Genomic DNA, 20,407 nt, shown 5'->3' on the forward strand with positions numbered 1-20,407 from the left:
TCTCTCTCTCTCTCTCTCTCTCTCTCTCTCTCTCTCTCTCTCTCCTCCATATATATATATATATATATATATATATGTATGAATATATATACATATACATACAAACATAGGTGTGTATATATGTATGTGTGCATCACTGTTCAGTTTAAATTGTTAAAGAACAAAAACAAAGATAATTATCCACATGAAGATGATTATATCTGCTGCTTATGTCTTATGTACAAGTACCTGTTTCAAAGGATTAGAAAGCAAATAAATTCTAAGACGTCAGTAATATGATCCAAACTAAATCATACTCAGTGATTTCATTGTAAATTGAACACTGAGGAGGATGATAAAAATATGTTAGAAAACATAATTCAGGAGTAAGAAACAAGAGAAGCTAAAAGACTGAAAAAGCTTCACACTACACATATCATAAATACTTCCTTCAGGAAGAGAGTAAGGAGGAACTCAATATGAAACTGATTCTATTCTAAGAGACAAGAAATGATTGGGAAACTGTGCAGTACAATGGGAAAAACACAAGCTATAGAGTCAGAAGGCCTGAGTTCCCATCATTCCTCTGACATTTATAACCTGTGTGAACTTTGACAAATCACTTAATCTCTTCAGGCTTCCACTTCCTCATTTGTAAAATGAAGGAGTTGGACAGGATGCAATTTAAGGTTCTTTCTAACTCTAGGTCTTGTATCCTGTGGTTATTGATATGTAAGTTATTTCCAAACATTCTGTCCCTATACAGTAAACTTATTAACTTGCTGGAGCAAAACAAAAATTAATACCAAATTATAATAATAAAAGTAAGATATGATGTTCAGTTTAATGACTCCAATACAACCTATTTAAACAAGCTCTTGATTAAAAGGGGGTAATGGATAAAGGAGAAGACATTGACACAGATTTTTTATCATTTATCCTAAGAAAATAGTATTTTCTTAGGAACTTCAAACTATGGAATCAATCACCACAGTGAGGAGACCAATAAAACCTAGATGTTTTCTCAATCAACAAATACTTGCAGAGTGGAGAGAAATAGAAGCCAAGAGAAAGGCAAATTTAGAATATAAATTCATTTGCAAAAGTATTTATAAAAGAGAGTGATACAGTGTTTGGGGTACTAACCTTGGCATCATGAAAGCCTGTGTCCAAACCCCACCTGAGACCTTTATTCTTTATGTGACATGGGCAATTCTCTCAACCTCCCTAGGACTTAGTTTTCCCATCTGTAAAATAAAGGGGTTAAGCTTGATGATGTCTGACCTCCCTTCCAGCTCTATTTCTATGATCCTATAAAGGTAGTGAAAAGTTACCAGCAGTTTCATTTCATAAAACAAAGATAAATAGTGAAGGGAAAATAAATTTATAGAAATCTTGGTGAAAGATCCAATTAAGCCATATCAACCTGAGAATATTTAATCATGAAACTGGAAGGAAAAAAAATGAATGGATAAAAATGTCAAAGATCTGAAAGACTTCCACAACTACATATGTGTGTAAGTATTTGTATGTATATGTGTGTATATATGTATGACAGCAATGCCACCATATTTAGATTCTAATATTATAGCTCCTGATTTGCTATGTGAAGAAGTAAAAATGACTTTTAATAAAGATGGGGAAATCAGTCATTTTAGGTGAAATTTACTAAAAGGGAGATAGAAGTGAAATAACTTTAAGGAATAATAGTTTTCCATGATATCTGAAAAAGGAGATGATACCAAACATTTGAGGAGGAAAAACAGATATTATTGCTCAAAAAGGTAACATAAAATAATAATATTTACTGATCTATATGTCTAATTTCTAAATAGGTAAAATATTTTTGAGAATTATCTTTAGATCTATCAGATCATAATGAATAAGCATGGGAAAAGGGAATAGGCAGGCTTCCAAAAACAGGAGAAGTAGAATAAGGACATATATAGCAAGTAGAAAAAGGATAGATGGGTAGATGGATAGATGATAGATAGATAGATAGATAGATAGATAGATAGATAGATAGATAGATAATTTCCTTAGTCTACTTCTAATATATATTTTATATAAAATATAATAATTATATTCTAATATATATAACAAGGACATATATATATATATATAAGGATATAATGAATTGTCAAAAAAAAAATAGATGTCCTGTTCACATAAGGAACACAAGGGAAGACAAATGGATGGTCTGTTTATCCATTGGCATCCTTACAATGTCAAGAAATTTAGAGAAAGGACCATAGTATATTCAATGTATGCCTTGTATAGGACTTATGTCCTCACAAGTCAAGAATTGATCACAATCCATACCATAGAAAGGGGTACTCATGTGAATGAGATCACAGATTCATCAAAGCATTATAATAAGCACTAAGTACAGTTGACATAACAATAAGCAGCCTATGTCAAAGGTTATGCTGTAAGAACTTCAAGGCTACATTATGTATAAAAAGGCCAATGATGTGTACTTCAAATAATTAATTTTTTAAAGTAAGATTTTGAAGCTAGATCATTGCAATGGAATGGCAATAAAGACATAAAAGTTAGATGCCAAGGAAATCTGATTTTTTTTAAAGAACCTCATGAGATTTTTAGGAAATCAAGTGGGATTGGATGAGCTCAGTGATGTCCAACTCAAAGAGAATCAGATTGCTAAAAAGAAAATGTGAAGGATCTTACCCCTTGATATTCATTCAAACAAAAAGAGTTCTGACTTCTTTCTTTCTTGTTTATGACTCAGCAGAGAAGAGGTCATATTTGTCCTTCCAAATATTTTTTTTTCATTCTTGTCTTGGAGTCCAATATATAGAGGAAGAAAAATCATTAAGTAGGGAAATAATCTATTTGATTTGGGTATCACTGACCTCATCCAATCCCCCCAAATTATAGATAAAGAAATTAACTCAGAGAAGAGAGGCCTATGCACAAGGTCTGGCTAATAGGAAAGCTGGGAATGAAACTCCAGCTTCCTGATGTAAAGTCCAGACTTCCTTTACAATGCCAACAGCAACTATAAATATGCCAGTATAGTTCTTAATTGAAAAATATAACAGACTCTCCATATAGAAGACAGAAGCAAAACATTTATTCAGACACCAGAAAACCAAATCCCAACATCGGGAAACTGAATCCATCATAGCAGCATAGAAGTTGATACACTATAATGCAGCAGAGAGACACACCATTCTTTAGCCTTATGGACAAACCAATACTCACAAGCCTAGCTGTCTCCCTGGCTGTGTCCCTCTGCTCCCTACAGCTCTAATTACTCTGACTCCTAGCTTCCTGTGGGCTCTGCTCCATTCTTCAGCAAACTCCTCACACCATAGGCTCCATGTGATTACATTAGCCTATTAGGGGGCAGGGAAAATCTTCAAATCAGGGAAGGTCTTCAAATTCCCTTAGGCTTATTGAGGGACAAGGAAGATCTTCAAATTCCCATTACCACTGCAGTTCATCAATGCAGTGTTATCTCCTTTGGTGCAAATAATAGTCCATCTATGCCCTCTCATTTTGGGTGACTGTTCAGAATTAATTTCTAAGATACTGAATTATAGATGCCTGTTTATAATCCACAAAAATCTTGATTTAAATTACATATTATTCTTAAATATACTTACACATTTTTAATAAAAACTATATTCTAATAATATATTAAAATACTTTGCAAATTTTAAAGCACTATATAAATGTCAATTATTTAATAATTCAAATTTTTATTATTAGAAAATAATATAAATAAAAAAGCCTCTATAGAGGCTTTTAATTCAATTGACCATATCTACAAGATGTTTGGGCTATATAGCTATAATCAGAGCACCAATGTACATGTGGTAGCAGTTTACACAATATTGAAGCAATATGGCACAGTACAAAAATATTGGTCTTAGAGTCAGATAGTATGGGTTACAGACCTGGCTCTCCCACTAACTGGCAGCAACATCTTAAGAAAATCACAGTATCAATAAATCTCAGAGTTGGAAGGAACCTAAGAGGCTATTTTAGTCTAAGCCATACCTGAACATGAATCTCTACAATATACCTGACAAATGACCACTTATTTAGCTTTTATCTGAAGGCCTCCAGTGAAGGGGAAACCCTTTTAAATTTGAGGCAGCTCTAATGGTTAGGAAGACTTCCTTTACATTTGGCCTAAATTTGCTTCTTTGCAACATCTACCAATTGGTCCTGATTCTGCCCTCTGGGGCCAAATTAAGCAAGTCTAATCCCTTTCCAAATGATAGCCTTTCAAATATTTGAAGATAGTTATTATACCCCACTCCCTTCCTGCCTTTCAAATCTCCCCTGCTCCAGGCTAAACATATCCAGTTCCTTCAATCAATTCTCATATGGCAGGAAGTCAAAGTCCTTTGCTATGCTGGTTGTGTTCCTTTGGATGCTCTCCAATGTCCTTCCTAATACATAGTACACAGAGGTAATATAATATTTCAGATGTGGTTTGGGCAGGACAGAATACAGAGGGAATACCACCTTGCTATGCCTGGATATGATGTAACTCCAACTCTCTGAGCCTCAGTTTCTTCCCATGTAAAGTTGAAATAATACCATTTGTACTACCTACCTCAGAAGAGGAAAAGTGTATTGAAAATTGTAAAGCACTATATAAACATTAGTTCTCATTATTGTATTTACCTGAGAGGAAATAAAAGCCTTTGGAGAGTTACATTTGCAAACTGAAATCTTCATAAAATGATGGGAAACAAAGGAAGAATGCTTCTTTTTTATATATAGATAGATTATCTGTACTCATTGGAACATTCTATAGTTTTTGGTATACAGAAGTAATTTTAAATAGGTAAAAAGAAAGATCATTAAAATACCAGGCTCTGTAAAATGAGATATAAAACATCTAACAGTTCTTAGAAATCAGATCAAGGGGGCGGCTAGGTGGCGCAGTGAGTAAAGTGCCAGCCCCGTAGTCAGGAGGACCTGAGTCCGGTTCCGGCCTCAGAAACTTAACACCCACAAAAAAAAAAAAAACAACCTAGCCGTGTAACCTTGAGCAAGTTACTTAAGCCCAATTGGCCTCCAAAAAGCAAAAAAAAAAAAAGAAGAAAGAAAGAAAGAAATCAGATCAAGGAAATGTTCAGTATAATTATTGATTGTTATTAAGTAGACATGGACAATGAGCTGCATCTGGTATTGAATAGAACGAGGAGAGCAGGTTGCCTTGCACTTGAAAAACTGCATAGTATTTTCAGTGATCCCAAACCACCCCATCATAATAACCCTTAAAAAAAACTCTTCTATGGAAGATTGATAGGAGAATTGGGGCAAGAATCAGAGAGAAGACACTGATGTGTTGTCGTCCAAACAAGTAGATGGACCATCCACATTGATGAAATCACAAATCAGGGAGCAGTCAGCAAATATTTACTAAGCACCTACTCAATCCTACACACTGTACTAAGCACTAAGATACATAAACAAAAACAGTTCCTGCCTTCAAGTAGCTCATATTCCAATGCGGGAAACAACATGCAAACAGCTATGTACATATAAGATAGAGTAAATTGAAGGAAACTGCAGAGGCCACATGTTAGCATTTAGGGGGACCAGAAAAGGTTTCTTGCAGAAGGTAGAATTTTGCCTGTGACCCAAAGGAAGTCAGGGAAGTCAGCAGGAAGCAATGAGGTAGGAGAGCATTCCAAGCATGAGAGGTAGTCAGTGAAAATCCTTGACGTTCGGAGATTGAGTATCTTCTGTGAGTAATAGCAAGGAGGCTAGTGTAACTGGGGGCAGTGAGGTGGCACAGGCCTTGAGTCAGGAAGACTCATCTTCTTGAGTTCAAATCTGACCTCAGATACTTACTATCTGTGTGACCTTGGGCAAGTCACTTGACCTTATTTGCCTTAGTTTCCCTATCTGTAAAATGAGCTGGAGAAAGAAATGGCAAACCACTCCAATATCTTTACCAAGAAAGCTCCAAAGAGGGTCACTAAGAGTTGGACGTGACTGAACAACAACAGTGTGAATTGGATCATAGAGTATGGTGAGGGGAGTAAAGTGTAAGAGAGCTGGAAAGGTAAGACAAGGAAATATTACTAAGGGCTTGAAGACCACAAGGAGGATCTCATATTTGATTTTGGAGGGAAAATGAAATTTGAGAGTGACATAGTCAGAACTACACAAATCCATCAGTGTTTAAGCATCAAGTACAATTCTCCCAAATGAGGAGTGGGGGTGGAGAGGACTATAAAGGACTAATTTTAAATGTCTGTTAACCTCTTGACTTCCACCATCACCACCATCAGATGTGTGAAGTAACTGCTAGTTAGAGGGTGATGGAACATAAGAGGGGCAGAAGAAGCTAAGCAGTCATATGGGAACTCTAGGGATTCTCCATCCTGAAAATCAAGGAGGAAGACCTGGAGGCTAAGAGAGAAAGAACGTTTCTGGAACCCTCTCCCTGAATGAGGCCACATCAAGTGAAGGAATAAATGTAAAGTGCTTTGCAAACCTTAAAGTGCTGCATTAATGTTAGCTCTTGTTACTGTTATTTATTTGGTTATTGTTATTGCCAGGGGCCCAAAGATGAGGACAAAGTCGGTATGGTTTATAGCCCTGAGTCCCAAATATAACATCTTCTCAATTATAGCATAGAGAGACCAAAAATAATAGAGGTAATCCCCAAATTCCCAGTTCTTAGCACAGTGACTAGCACATAGTAGGTGCTTAAGAAATGTTTACTGACTGACTGACAAAAATTACAGAACTGAAGAATTTCATGACTGGAAAGGACTTTCTTGACTTTTTTTTTCCTTTTCGTAGGGACAGTTGGGGTTTAGTGACTTGCCCAAGGTTACATGGCTAGTAAGTGTTAAGTATCTGAGGCCAGATTTGAACTCAGGTCCTCCTGACTCCAGGACCAGTGCTCTATTCACGGCACCACCTAGCTGCCCTGACTTTATTGACTTTTTCATCCAGTCTGTGTCTGAACAATTCCAATTCCCCTAATAAGTGGTTATTCAGTTTTCATTTGAAGATCTCAAGTAAGAGGCATTCGGTTCCTTTTTTGTATCCCTCTCTGTTAGGAAGACTTCCTTACATCAAGCCAATTAGCTTCTTTTTAGTTTCCATCCATTGTTCTTCCAAATAATATCTCTTAAAGGAAGCTATCATTTCCACTCCTCCCCCTCCCAATCTCTTCTTCCTACTAAATGTTCTAGTTGCTTCAACTTCTCCTTATATGGCATGATTTTAAGGTCCTTCCCCTTGCTGATGGGCTTCCTCTGTCTACTTTCTAATCCAGAGTAGGGAACCTGCAGTCCACAAGTCCCTTTGACTGAATCCAAACTTTACAGAACAGATTTCTGGTTCTCCACCCCTCTCTAATCCACCAATACTGTTTCTAAAATAGGAGGCCCAGAATGGAACACAATACTCTAGAGATAGTAAGATTTGAGCAGACCATAGGGAGACTTGTTGTTCAATCATTTCAGTTATGTCTAACTCTGTGACCCCATTTGAGGTTTATTGGCAAAGATACTTTAGCGGTTTGTCATTTCCTTCTCCAGCTCATTTTACAAATGAGAAAAATGAGACAAACAGGCTTAAGTGACTTGCCCAGGGTCACACAGCTAGTAAGTCTCTGAAGTCAGATTTGAACTCAGTGAGACTACAATGAGTCAGGGAAATCAGGAAGAAGAGATGAGGTAGGAGAGCACAGTGAGACTACCCTATTTTATTAAGAAAAATCCTATTTTACTAAATAATTAAGTTGTCCAGTCTTCTCTTATATCAACATTTTTGTCAGGGCTGCTAAGACGAGGCACAGTTGACCTGTTTTGGTGTCCTGGCCTCTTCTTCCTACCATTCAGTCTTCTGCAACATGATGGAACTAATGTAAGGAGATATAATAATAGATAGAAATGACAATATCAGTCCTTATTCATTATATATATATCATTATTTTTGAAGAATAAGCTATAAGCATTACTTTATGTTCAAATTCTTTGGAGAATTACAAAATTAAGCAGCTCTTTGAAAATTGTTGCTTTTGTTTTGTCTTTAATAAGTAACTTTCAAATGCTTTGCTTTGTAAAAAGCATTTAAAAATCCTATCAGAGGTTAAGAAACAGGTCCCACTTAACATTCTTTTTCCCTTGTGCATGTGGGTGGTATCCTTAAGATAATTTCCACTGATAACCTCTTAATGATACTTGAAATCTACTTGATTTTTTAAAGAGTTGTGTGAAGCTATATATCTTACAGACCTCGAAACTATAAATGTAAGCTCAGGCATTTCTTCATTGAATTAGAGACAACTGTCTTTTTCTTTACACTTTACAAACATAATACAGCAAATATATATGTATAGATACCCACACACACATATATGTATGTGTGTGTGGGGGAGGGGGGGTGTATGGGCTGGGCATTCCTGGAAGTAACTCACTCAAAGCTTCCATGTGCTTGACTAGAATGACAACTTGGCATCTGTGATGGTTGAGGGGTCCATTTAGAGTCATATTCAGATATCTAACATTTTAAATTTGGGCAACACAAATTCAACATGCGGTGACAAAATCTGTATGCCATGCCCTCAGAGTGAAAGTCTAAGGCAGGGGTGGAGAGCCTCAGGGTCACATGTGGCCTTCCAGGACCTTGGATCTTGACTGATTCAAAGTTTTAAAGAACAAATCATTTTGTTAAGGAGATTTGTTCTATGAAGTTGGATTCAGTCAAAGGGCCACATGGGATGATCTCGAGGGCCACATGAGTCCTTGAGGCCACAGGTTCCCCATTCCTGATCTAGGGCCATCTATTCCCTTCAGGCTCTCATTTGCTATCAGAAATAAGGACACCTCAAAGCCACATGCTCAGATAGGATTTTAGGGATACTAGTGTGGAGTCAGTGCTCAACATGAGTCATACCCTTCCCAATGACGTCATCAACTTGGAGTGCTTGGCCTGGAGTCAGGAAGGTCTGGGTTCAAATTTGGCCTCAGACACTAGCTGCATGAGCTTGGGCAAGTCACTTAACCCTGTTTGCCTCAGTCTCCTCACCTGTTAATGAGCCAGAACAGGAAATGGCAAACCATCCAGTATCTTTGCCAAAAAATATCTCCAAAGGGGCTCATGAAGAGTTGGATACAGTTGAAAACAACTGAATAACAAGGACAACAACTGAATGCCAGTTCACCAGACAGTGATGAGGCAGAAAGGCAAAAAGAAGTAAAAAAAAAAAGGATAAATTCATGCAATCCTAGTACAGCAGTAAATTGTATCAGTGTGACAAAGCTCCAAATACCCATGATCACACTGAGTTCAGGTAGCAGTTTCCTTCTCTTGTGATTGACTGCAGTTCTCTTTTGCAAAATCCCGAGACCCTGTCCTTCTTGGAGCTAAATGATTCCATGTTTCCCATGTTCCACTCAGCTTCCATTTCCCCTGAGCCTTTAATTCCTCATTCCAGCTGTAACAAAACAAAACCAAGCAAAAAACAAAAACAAAACTACACTTCCCATTAGCCTCCTTGCTAATAAGGACTATACGAGTATGACATGGGGTTTTTCCACTCTATTTAGAGTCCCTACTTTCCAAAGAGGTGAAATGACCGGTCAGATCACCAGCACCAGGAAAAAAAATATATCTGATGCTGGTTTATGTGACCTTATTGCTTCTGGTCAAGGACTATGTCTGACAAGGGCCATATGGATGGTTATTTATAAGTTGCCCAGCCTACAGCATTTGCATCTCTGAGCCCCTAGGGTTTCTCTGCCTCAGAGACACCAAACAATCATCAGCTGCAGAGGCCCTGCTGCTAAGAGAATTACTACAACACACTGAAAAATATCAGAATGGTAGAATGATAATGTCTTCAGTAGGTAAGCTTTCCTACTCAGTCACTGACTTGACCTGTTTCTTTAGGTAATTCTTCATTTGCAAGGCAATTCTATTGCAAGGCGACTTCCTTCTTTCTGCAAGTGATAGATGATGGTTACAGAAGAATATGTGCAATGAGTTACAAGCCAATTCTTGATTATTCAAGGTCTAATTATCCAGTTTGTGAATTATTTAAGACTGCCTTTTTGCCATTTCACTGCTTGTTAGTGTCAGAGATCTCTCAGGCAGTTATTCTGATCTCACTCACATTCAAACTCTAGGTATATCCCCAAGGAATACTCTCTTCCTACAAGAGATTCAGAAACTTGCCATTGAGATATGGAATCTGCCCACTGCCCTCCCTCAGACAGTGCTGGAATTGCTACAGTGGAGGAGGGAGGAGAAGGAATACTAAAAAATAAGGACACAACATATGCTTCCTGCTATACATCTTAAAATCTGACCCTGAGTCTAAGTCCCTGAAAGCTTGTTAAGCTACAAAACCCAACCCTGAACTATAGTGAAATCTCCTCCCATTCATTTTATCCTTTGGTAAACATGCTGTTTCTTGGTATCTTCTACCATGCAATATAAGCTAGTTTCTACCACTTCACTTATTACAACACCAACAGATGAGATTTTAAATAAGCCCAAGGCACAATTTGTATCTTTAGGCAGCTATATTCCATTGCCACTTCCCACACCCAGGTGTTTCCCCTTTGCTGGTGTTCTCAGACTCTATCACCATCCCCCCATTTATCTTCTTCTTCCTCTGCTTCTTAGAGAAGTAGGTGCTAAGAGAGAACACAAGGGTAAAAGTACACCAGGAACTTCAGAGAGGGAACTGCCACCATATTGCAAAATATTTAAATGGCACTGCCTTCCATTTGTAGCACCTGCCTCCTCCCTAACATATGTGTTCCCCAAGCTAGGCCAAGTCAGATTAAGGTACTCTGTGAGTTCTCATCCACTCATAACCCATAAACAATAAGCTTATTTTTTTTTCTACTAAGACAAAGGACACAGTTAGTTGAAAGACACATGCAAAGCTATCAATTCTCTTTCTACAAATCACTTTTTGAAACCAATTCACATTTTTTTCAAATTTTTTCTCAATTGCATGTGAAAACAATTTTTAACATTTTTTTTCATTTTGAGTTCCAAATTCCCTTCCTCCCTCTGTTCCCTTACCCCTCCCTGAGAATGACAGCAATTTGCTATAGATTATAAATGTGCAGTCATACAAAGCATATAGCCCCATTCTTTCTATAATAGCTGCACCCTCTTATTCTGCTGGCTTGCTTCTCTCCCAGTCTCTTCTCTTGGTCCTGCAGCTTATTATTGAAGTAGGTCCAGTTGTTCTCTTATTTTTCTCTTTCACTTCATCTTTCAGCTGCTTCATCCCTTTGGTCTCCAATTCACAATATACTTGCTTTAGATATTCCCTAACACATCATTCTCCATTTTCATTTTCTTGCTTCTTATCTGTTTCAGCCTTACCAATCATGGCCTGAGCTCTTGTTATTCTGAAGGCATCATTCACGGTGGGTGGGAAAGTATCTCAGATTCAGCACTCTGGGTCTAGTCTGGCTGAAGGACGTTGCTTAGAAGTCCCATCAAGTCATGGTACTACTGTCTCAACCACTGGACCAATTTCTCAACATAAAAATCACTGACCAGGAATAGACCTGATCTCTATACTATTAAACTGAAGGGCAACAAGTGCCTCCAGTGGCTATTTCCAAAGTTGATTCTCCATCGTCACTCTATTATTAGCTGGAAAACTGCCTCCAAAATGCTGGCAGGCTAGGTATCTTTGGGGTTCTTCACTGAAAGTATAGTACTCTATCTCCAGCACTGGGACTCCTGCCAATACCAAGCGGCTCCCAGATACATAAGTTCAGGCTTGCTTTCTTGTCTTTGGATACTCCCTACCCCCAGTCCCTTGGATGTCAGGCTCACTTTTCCCTCTGATTTTGCCTCCTGTCTTCTGGCTTCATTGTACTTTACCTCACTCACTCTGTGATACAGCCAAGTGGCCTCTTCATTCCTCATATATGGTGCTCCATCCCTCATCTCTGTGCCTCTTCATTGGCTATCATTCATGCCTGGAATGCACTTACTCCTGGGCTCCACCACTTCTCTTCCTTGACCATCCAGAGGTTCTTAATCTGGAGTCCATCATGAACTGCTTTTAAAAAATTTATTTTGAAAATTATATTTCAATATGATTAGTTTCCTTTGTAACACTAATTTTTTTATGTATTTTTATTTTTTGCTTTTTGGAGAGGGGAAGGCAGGGCAATTGGGGTTAAGTGACTTGCCCAAGGTCACACAGCTAGTAAGGGTTAAGTGTCTGAGGTCAAATTTGAACTCAGGTCCTCCTGACTCCATGGCCTATGCTCTACCCAGCCACCCCATAATTATTTTTTTTATTCATTTATAAACATTATTCTGAAAATGGATCCAGGATTTACCAGGTTGCCAAACAGGTCTATGACACATAAAAGGGTAAGGATTCCTGTATGAAGCTTTTCCTTATCCTCTCAATTGCTGATATTCTTCCTCTCAAACTACCTTGCATTTAACTATTTGTATTTATTTGTATTTATTCTCTTTATATTAATTCTATATGTATTTGCATATGTCTTTAGTGTCTTCATTAAAATGTAATCTCCTGAAAGTACAGATGGTTTGATTTACTGTATTTTTGTCTTTTTTTTTGGAGGGGGGAAGGCAGGGAAATTGGGGCTAAGTGACTTGCCCAACATCACACAGCTAGTGTTAAGTGTCTGAGACCGGATTTGAACTCAGGTCCTCCTGACTCCAGAGCCAGAGCTCTATTCGCTGAGCACCTAGCTGCCCATGATTTATTGTATGTTTATCCCCCACACTAAGCATAGTGCCTATAACATAGTAAATGTCTGTTGATTAATTATAATCTAGGTAGATGAGCATGTTTGTCAGACCTTCCATATAGTCAAAGGCTATTTGCCAGGCTATAGAGTTTAGAACTGTACACCCAACTATTACTTCAATATCTCAATCTAGGTTTCCTCTTCCCAATCCAAAATTATTCTCAACTGCTTGAACCCACTAGGGTTCTACTTTTAGCAGAAGTATCTCCCCATGTCCATCCATACTAATTATAGTGTTAAATCTAGTGAGGGAAGCCAAAATATCTGATTAAAACTTATTTCAAAATAGTAATTCCCAGGAAAAAAAAAAACTTTCTTTTGTAAAAGGCACTGACCTTTTCAATACAGGACCTATTATATACTCAATAGCAAATGTATTGCAATGCATACTAATAGCCAGAAGGCATTGGTTACCAAATGTTAGAGTCTAGACCTTCTTCAAGAACACAGTTAAGGATAATATAGAATAATAGGGAGTGGGAAAGCAGACATAATGGCCAGCACCCAACAAGTTTTTTTTCCCAAGAGTGTTTTATGATAATTCCCTGGAAGTCCCAGAGATTTCTTCCCAGTTCTCTACAATTCCCACTAACCCATCTTAATATTAGTAGAGTAGTGAGAGTTGCCACTACAGTAAAAATGGTTTATAAACCATACAGAAAGACTGTCATCCTTGCTGTTTCTTTCATAAGATACTTCATCTCATATTTTCAGCATTTTCCTTGCCTGTTCCCCATGTCTGGAATGCTCTCTCCCCTTGTCTTTACTTTCTGGCTTGATTCTTTCAAATTCTGGTTAAAATCTCCCCTTTATAAGAGACCTTTCCCTTAGTACTTCCCTCTGAAATCATCTCCAGTTTATCCTGTCTATTTCTTGTTTGGACAGATAGACCCTTGATTCATCCTCATGCCACATATCAAATCAGTTGCCAAATTCTTATCAATTCTACCTCCACATCTCTACAAGTTGTCCTCTTCACTCCACTCATACCACAACTACCCCCATCACCAATCACCTGAATTGATAACAATTCTGTGCAAAGGCAGAAGGGACTGCCAAGGCTCCCTCCATTGTAGATTTCAAGCTGAGCCTGGACAGCTATTTGGTGAGTATAGTGTAGAGTATAATGGATATTGGCTTTGTGTGTTGATTGAACTAGAATATTGAGGTTCTTTCCAAACCTAATAGTCCAGAATTCTATGATACCTCAAGCAAGTTAATTCTTCCTACTTTGTCCCTCGTCTATTCAAGATTTGTCAGGGAAACCATACTTGAATATTTAAAACATTTCAATGGTGTGGGTACTGTCTCCTCCAATGCAGACCACAACCTCTTTACCACTTTAGTAGATGGAAGAGTTGCTGTCGCTGAAAAATTCATCACCTTGTAACCACAGTGACCAAGAGACTCTCTGAACTTAGCCTGATCTTTGGATGACAGACATATTGACTGGCTTGAGGCAGCACTTAAGGAGGTTGAATATTTAAATTAGATCCCTGGATCACCTGTGACTTTAAGCTATTCATGCTTTTCCTGATCCTATATTCCTAGTGATTGGGAGAATTCTTTCATATAGTTGTTTATAGTTTGCAATTCTTTTTGAATTTCAATAATTATTTATTAAGCATCTACAATATTCAAGGGACTGTATTACCTGCCCATGTCCATAATACATGCATGGAAATTGAGTCTATTATCTTTCTAACTTCAGGAGGAGAAAAAACCCGACTGTTTCAGAAAGTCAGGCATCTTTAAAAGTGAACTGAGGGACAGAAAATCATGCTTGGTCTTTTTGTATGGTCTATGCCTTTCCTAGAATACAAAAGATATTTCTAGTCATGTCTGTGCCACTGATATGCCCCCTGTGACCCTGATCAAATTGCTTCACCTCTCTCTGCCTCAATGTTATGAGGATAACACTGCCTACTCTGTCTACCTTACATGGTTATTATGAGAATAAAATGAGCTAAAGACAGAACTGACCATGTTACTCCCCTGCTGAAGAAACTCCACATGGCCACTTATTACCTCGAGAATAAAATACAAACTCTCTGATTTAGTATTTAAAATCCTTCCCAATCTCACTCCAACCTGTCTTTTCAGACTTATTTCATGTTACTCTCCCTTAGTCTATGCAGCAGCCAAACTGGTCTATTTGTTTTTTTCTTTCCATGGCATTCCATCTCCCACTCATGTACTCTAATACAAGGTGTTCCCCACACCTTGATTGTTCTCTCCTCACCTCTGCCTTTTAGGATCCTTTACTTCATTCGAAGTTCAGCTCAAGGGGTCAGACCTGATTCCCCCAGCTGTTAGCAAACCTCCCACTCCTGGAATTTGACACTCACCTTTCTGTGTTCCTATTGCTTCTCCCCAAGAGAATGTAAGATCCTCAAGGGCAAGAACTGTGTATATGTTTATCCTTATATCTCTAGCACTTTGAACACAGTAGGTGCTCAATAAATGCTCACTTAATTAAATTATATTGAATGCTTAATGTGAAAATGCTCTGAAAAACTCAAAGCACCAAATTGAAAAACAGGTAAGATTATTTTTTTAATTGTTTTACATGAAGCTATATCTAACTGATAAACCACCTTTTGAAAACATAACAGATGAGAGTGGATTGTACTAAACAAAATAATGGTCCAGGGAAATACTAACTTAAAACTATAATCCTTCAAGACCCTCATCACCACTGGCCTAGACCATTGCAAAAGCTTCCTTTTTGGTCTTCCTGCCTAAAACCTCTCCCTACTCCAATCCACCCTCCATAAAGTCATCAAAACAATTTACCTAAAACAGAGATATGTCCCTTTTCTCTCTGTCCCCTCCCAGTGACTGCCTATCCTCAGCATCAAATAAAGACTCCTCTCTTATTTAAAGTACTTCATTGCCTGGCCCCATCCAGTCATTCTGGCCTTACTATACTCTTCTTATACCCTTTGGTTCAGCAATACTGTCTTTCTTACTATTCCTTGCACATGATCCTCTATCTACTATGTCCATACGTACTGACTCTCTGTCATACCTTGAATGTACCAAAGTTACCTTTTATCCGTTTTTTTATGTTTTTTATATAGCTGTACAACGAATCCCGAAAGTCTTTGTGCAGTTTCTTGGTTTTTTGTTTTGTTTTTGCTTTTGTTTTTTTGTTGTTTTGCTTTAATAGCTTAAATGCTATTCATTAATAGCATTAAATATATAAATATAATAGCATGCTATTAAAAGCTAAGACTTTTAAGACATCACGTATATGTATATGTTGTTTCCCTTGTTAGAATATAAGCAGCTTGAGGGCAGCCGCTCTTTATTTTTGTCTTTGCATCTCCTGTGCCTCAATCTGTTTTTAGCAAATAGTAGGCATTTAATAAATAAGTATTGATTGACTGTGAATCTCAAACCATGAGAAAACTGAGTTGAGGAGTTTGGAAACTAAGAACTCAATGATTCTTTATCAGATAAAGATATATTCCATTATTCCTTGGGAACTTGGCAAGCAACTACTTACTATGGATTTAGGAGTTTGGGTGCGCTCAGGAAAAACTAGTTCCTCTGGTGGGAGGACTTCTGAGTCCTTTCCAGTCCCTTCCACCTTTGGTGTCCACCTGTTTCACCCAACTTTCACTTGTGGCTCTAAAAAACTGTAGCAGGAACAGTGGCCACACCCTAGCAAAGTGTTTTGGCAGACGGGGTAAAGTGGGTTGAGGATAACTGAGAAATCTCAAACCTATCAGTAAGTTCCGGGGAGTGTCTACTCCAAATATGTCAAAACTTCCCCCTGGTGGAATGAGCAGATGAGAACAATTTGTTCCAAAGGCCATGAAGGCAGCTGAAGCAGGTTCTATGGAGTTCTTAGAGCTTGATTAGAAATCTTAACATCCACTGCATCCTCACCAGCCTTTGTCCTGCCACTGGACTCTGATGACTCTGGAAAAAAGAGTGAGGCCAACAACTTCACATAACTCTGTGTCACTTAAATCCAATTTATACATGAATCAAAAGACACCACTCATACCATTTTACCATTTTTTTACCTACATCAAAGTCCTGTGGCAACAGGCAAGTGATGAAGTAGCAGGTGCAAATACACTATGAGTTGTAGTCACAATCCCACCACAGGTAGCCCAGGACATAGGGTCATCTTCTCACTAGTCTGATAAAGCACTGACATTCAGCAGCCCCTGGATGTGAGCAGCCTCTTTTAAAGGACCACACTGCTCATATCCTGCTGTGATAAAGGAACTAGAAAAGGCACCATAAAAATTGTCTGCTTCACCCCACCCTAGCCTATTTACCATGGTAGGTGGGGAACCCACCCTGAGATCAAAATACATGCAAAAAAATGTACAGAAACTTTTGCAAAGATGAGTCAATTCCCTATGGAATGTGCATGTGTTTATGGACAACACAAAATCTAGTAGACTTGACAGAACAGTTCTTGTTGTAAGAGAACTCATCAGGTATTACATCTAAATAGCAGCCCTGAGTGCAACAAGGTTGTAATCCTGTCAACAAGTTTGCATGCCTCCAAAAAAAAGTGAATGACAGACTGATGACAATGTAATTGCCATTCCCAGCCACACCACTATCATCAATGCATGTTTCTACTATAACAAACTCTGATGAGGTCAAAGAAAATTTTCATGAAGCCAGGAGACCCTCATAATCAATGTGCCAAAAGAAGTCATGAGCTTATAAGTCTTGAAGACCAATGCAAGAGTAGGCACAGACTATGAGACATGGCAGGAAGCCATTGGAGCTAGCAACAGCAAGGGTCAATTACTACTGAAGACTTGTGCATCTCATGACCTTTTCATCACCAACACTGTCTTCCATCTACCTAAACACAATAAAACTTTGTAGATGCACTCTGGCAGCAAACATTGGCATTTAATTGACTATGTGATTGTAAGGAGAAGAGACAGACAGGAAGTGAGAGTGACAAAGATGTGTGGTAGAAAGTGCTAAACTAATCATAGACTTATCCTCTCCAAGTTAAATATTAAAAGTGATGGTTCCAAGGGAAGATGACTACCAGAAGACTTAATGTCAACAGATTAGACCCTTCTCTGAGCATGAACCGTTTGTTACTCAATTGGAGGGAAAGCTGAGCCAACACAAAATTGGCAACAGCGGAGAAGAAATGGAGTAGGCAGCCTTCAGAGATCTGATGTACAGCACCATATTTATTCATCTGGGCCAGAAGACTCACAAATATCAAGACTGGTTTGATGAAAATGATGGAGAAATTCAGAAGCTGCTAAAGGAAAAATGAGAACTCCACAGGGTTTACCAGCAGGATAGTTTATCCTTCTCTAAGAAGGCAGTATTTAATGCCACCAAAAGCAAAGCACAAGCAAAACTTAGAGAGATGCAGGATTCTTGGCCCAGTAAGAGCCAAATTAAATTGAGTTTTATGCTGATAGCAACAATCCAAAGCACTTTTATGGTGCCTTGAAGGCTCTTTATGGGTCAAAAACCTATGGTGTATCCAAACTACTCAGTGCTGATAGAGCCACATTGATTAGTGATAAGAACATGGTCCTGAAGAAATGAGCTGAAGATTTCTCAATAGACCATCATCAATGAATGCTGAAGCTATTGATTTTTTTTATTTCAGGTTGAAGTCAATTCCTCTCTAGTCAATTTCTAACTGAAGAAGAGGTTTTGAATACCATTAGGCTCCTCCAGTGTGGCAAAGCCTTGAGGCTGCAGGTTCCCCACCCCTAGTTTGGAAAAATCCAAAGAAAATGATTTAAAGTTTCTTTGTTTATATTTCACTGAGGAATACCTGTGTGTTTCTAGATTTGAGTATGAATTAATATGAGAATCAGTTTGTACCACACTAAAAGAACACAAGTCAAATTCAAGATTTGATGCAAGAAAATCAGAATAGCCTAAATGAGTCCGTATTCCTCCTCCCTGTAGCCTACTATTGAGGTTAGGTGGTAGTATGACTATTTTCTGTAAAGCACAAATCTTTACTGCAGGTAAAGCTATTGTCATCATCATTATCTTTTCCTTCTCCTCCTTTCCCTTCTTCCTCTCTTCTTCCTTGTCCTCCTCCTCTACTCAGAATATAGCATAATGTCATTACTATAGTAAGAACTCAGTAAATGTTGAGTTCAATTGAAGACACCAGGGAATGAATTAGCAAACCCCTTTCTAATCTGAAATAATAAACATAATTATGGATATTATTTTAGTGAAGTGTTTTAGTGTGTGGTCTGGAAATTGGAGGCTAAAAGGCTGTATTTTTAAAATTGCATTAGCCCAAGAGCTTTAGAGTCTGCAACTAACTTTTTTGAGTGTTTTTTCAAATATCCTACAAACTCACTTTGGCACAAATTAACAATTTGGCTTATCATTTCAGCAGTATTCATATTTACTAACTACTCTCTGTGACTGGCGTGAGGGTGGAGTCAAAACTGAATCTTTGGCTTGAAATGGATTCAACCACTATATTTATTTCCTTGGATTTAAATGAAGATAATAACTCCAAAGTACTTAGGGAAGATTATTAATAGATATATCCAAAAAAGGATGAAGGTTCTCAAGGAAAGGTAGCCTACAAATACAAAATGTTATTACCAGCATTACTGGATGGGATAAACGGGCTCACACATTTTTTTAAAAGAAATCAATACATCCTTACACACTTCTATTTCAGAGCTCATCTCATTGCTAGGATATGTGGAACAATACACTTGCTATATTTTGTCAACTCAGTTCTGCTCCTCACTTGATCTTTTAAGTCTCATTTTCTAAGGTTCAGTAACAATATCAGTTATGGGCTGTGTAAAATAGAAGACTGGAGGTGACATACAAAAGACATGTGACCTCAACTGCCTCTGTCTATTATTTGGAAGTGTATATTTTTTCCACAAAAGTTTTAAGGGTAAGAATTTTTTTTCTTATTTTTAACTGGGTTTTATACCTGCATCATGAATATATTTCTTTTTTTCCCCATCTGCTTTCACTCCATGTGAGTTTTAATTTGATGGTCAGAGTAAAAGACTGACTTTCCAAATGAAGATTTATCAATTTCAGTCTCTTCATGAGGCAGAAAAAGAGAAGAAGAAAAAAAAACACCCTTTTATCAGTTTCAGGGGAGGCAGTTTGAATGAGAATTATAAAAGATCTATAGGCTTGCATATCAATTTATTGGAGGAAAGGAAAGGTTTGTGGAGTTTTCCAAGAAATTCACAGCTGGTTAGATATGCCTTCCAAGGGAAATGACATTAAAAATCAGGACAGACAGAAGCATGCTAATCCTAAATTTTTTTCTAAGTTTTCTCATTTTCGATCTATTTTCATTGCATCAGCCAGAAGCTTCAAGATAAGTAACAATAGCCATAATAACAGCTAATATATATGCAGTGATTTAAAGTTTACAAAGTGTTTTACATATATTGGCTCACTGGAACCTCACAACAACCCTATGAGGTAATAGTTCTGGCCCTAGATAAGAAAATTGCAGCTGAAGGAATTTTAGTGACTTGCCTTTGGTCACACAACTAGCATGTGTCAGACACAGGATTTGAACCCAGGACTTCCATCAAGAGGAGCATGGCATAGTGGATGAGTATTAGACCTGACAACCTGAAGGCTGTTCAAATCCTGACTCTGACACTTAATAGTCATGT

This window comes from Petaurus breviceps, unplaced genomic scaffold, assembly GCF_028583685.1.
Source record: "Petaurus breviceps papuanus isolate PSGF00001 unplaced genomic scaffold, PetGlider_PUasm1.0 90842, whole genome shotgun sequence".
Taxonomy (NCBI): domain Eukaryota; kingdom Metazoa; phylum Chordata; class Mammalia; order Diprotodontia; family Petauridae; genus Petaurus; species Petaurus breviceps.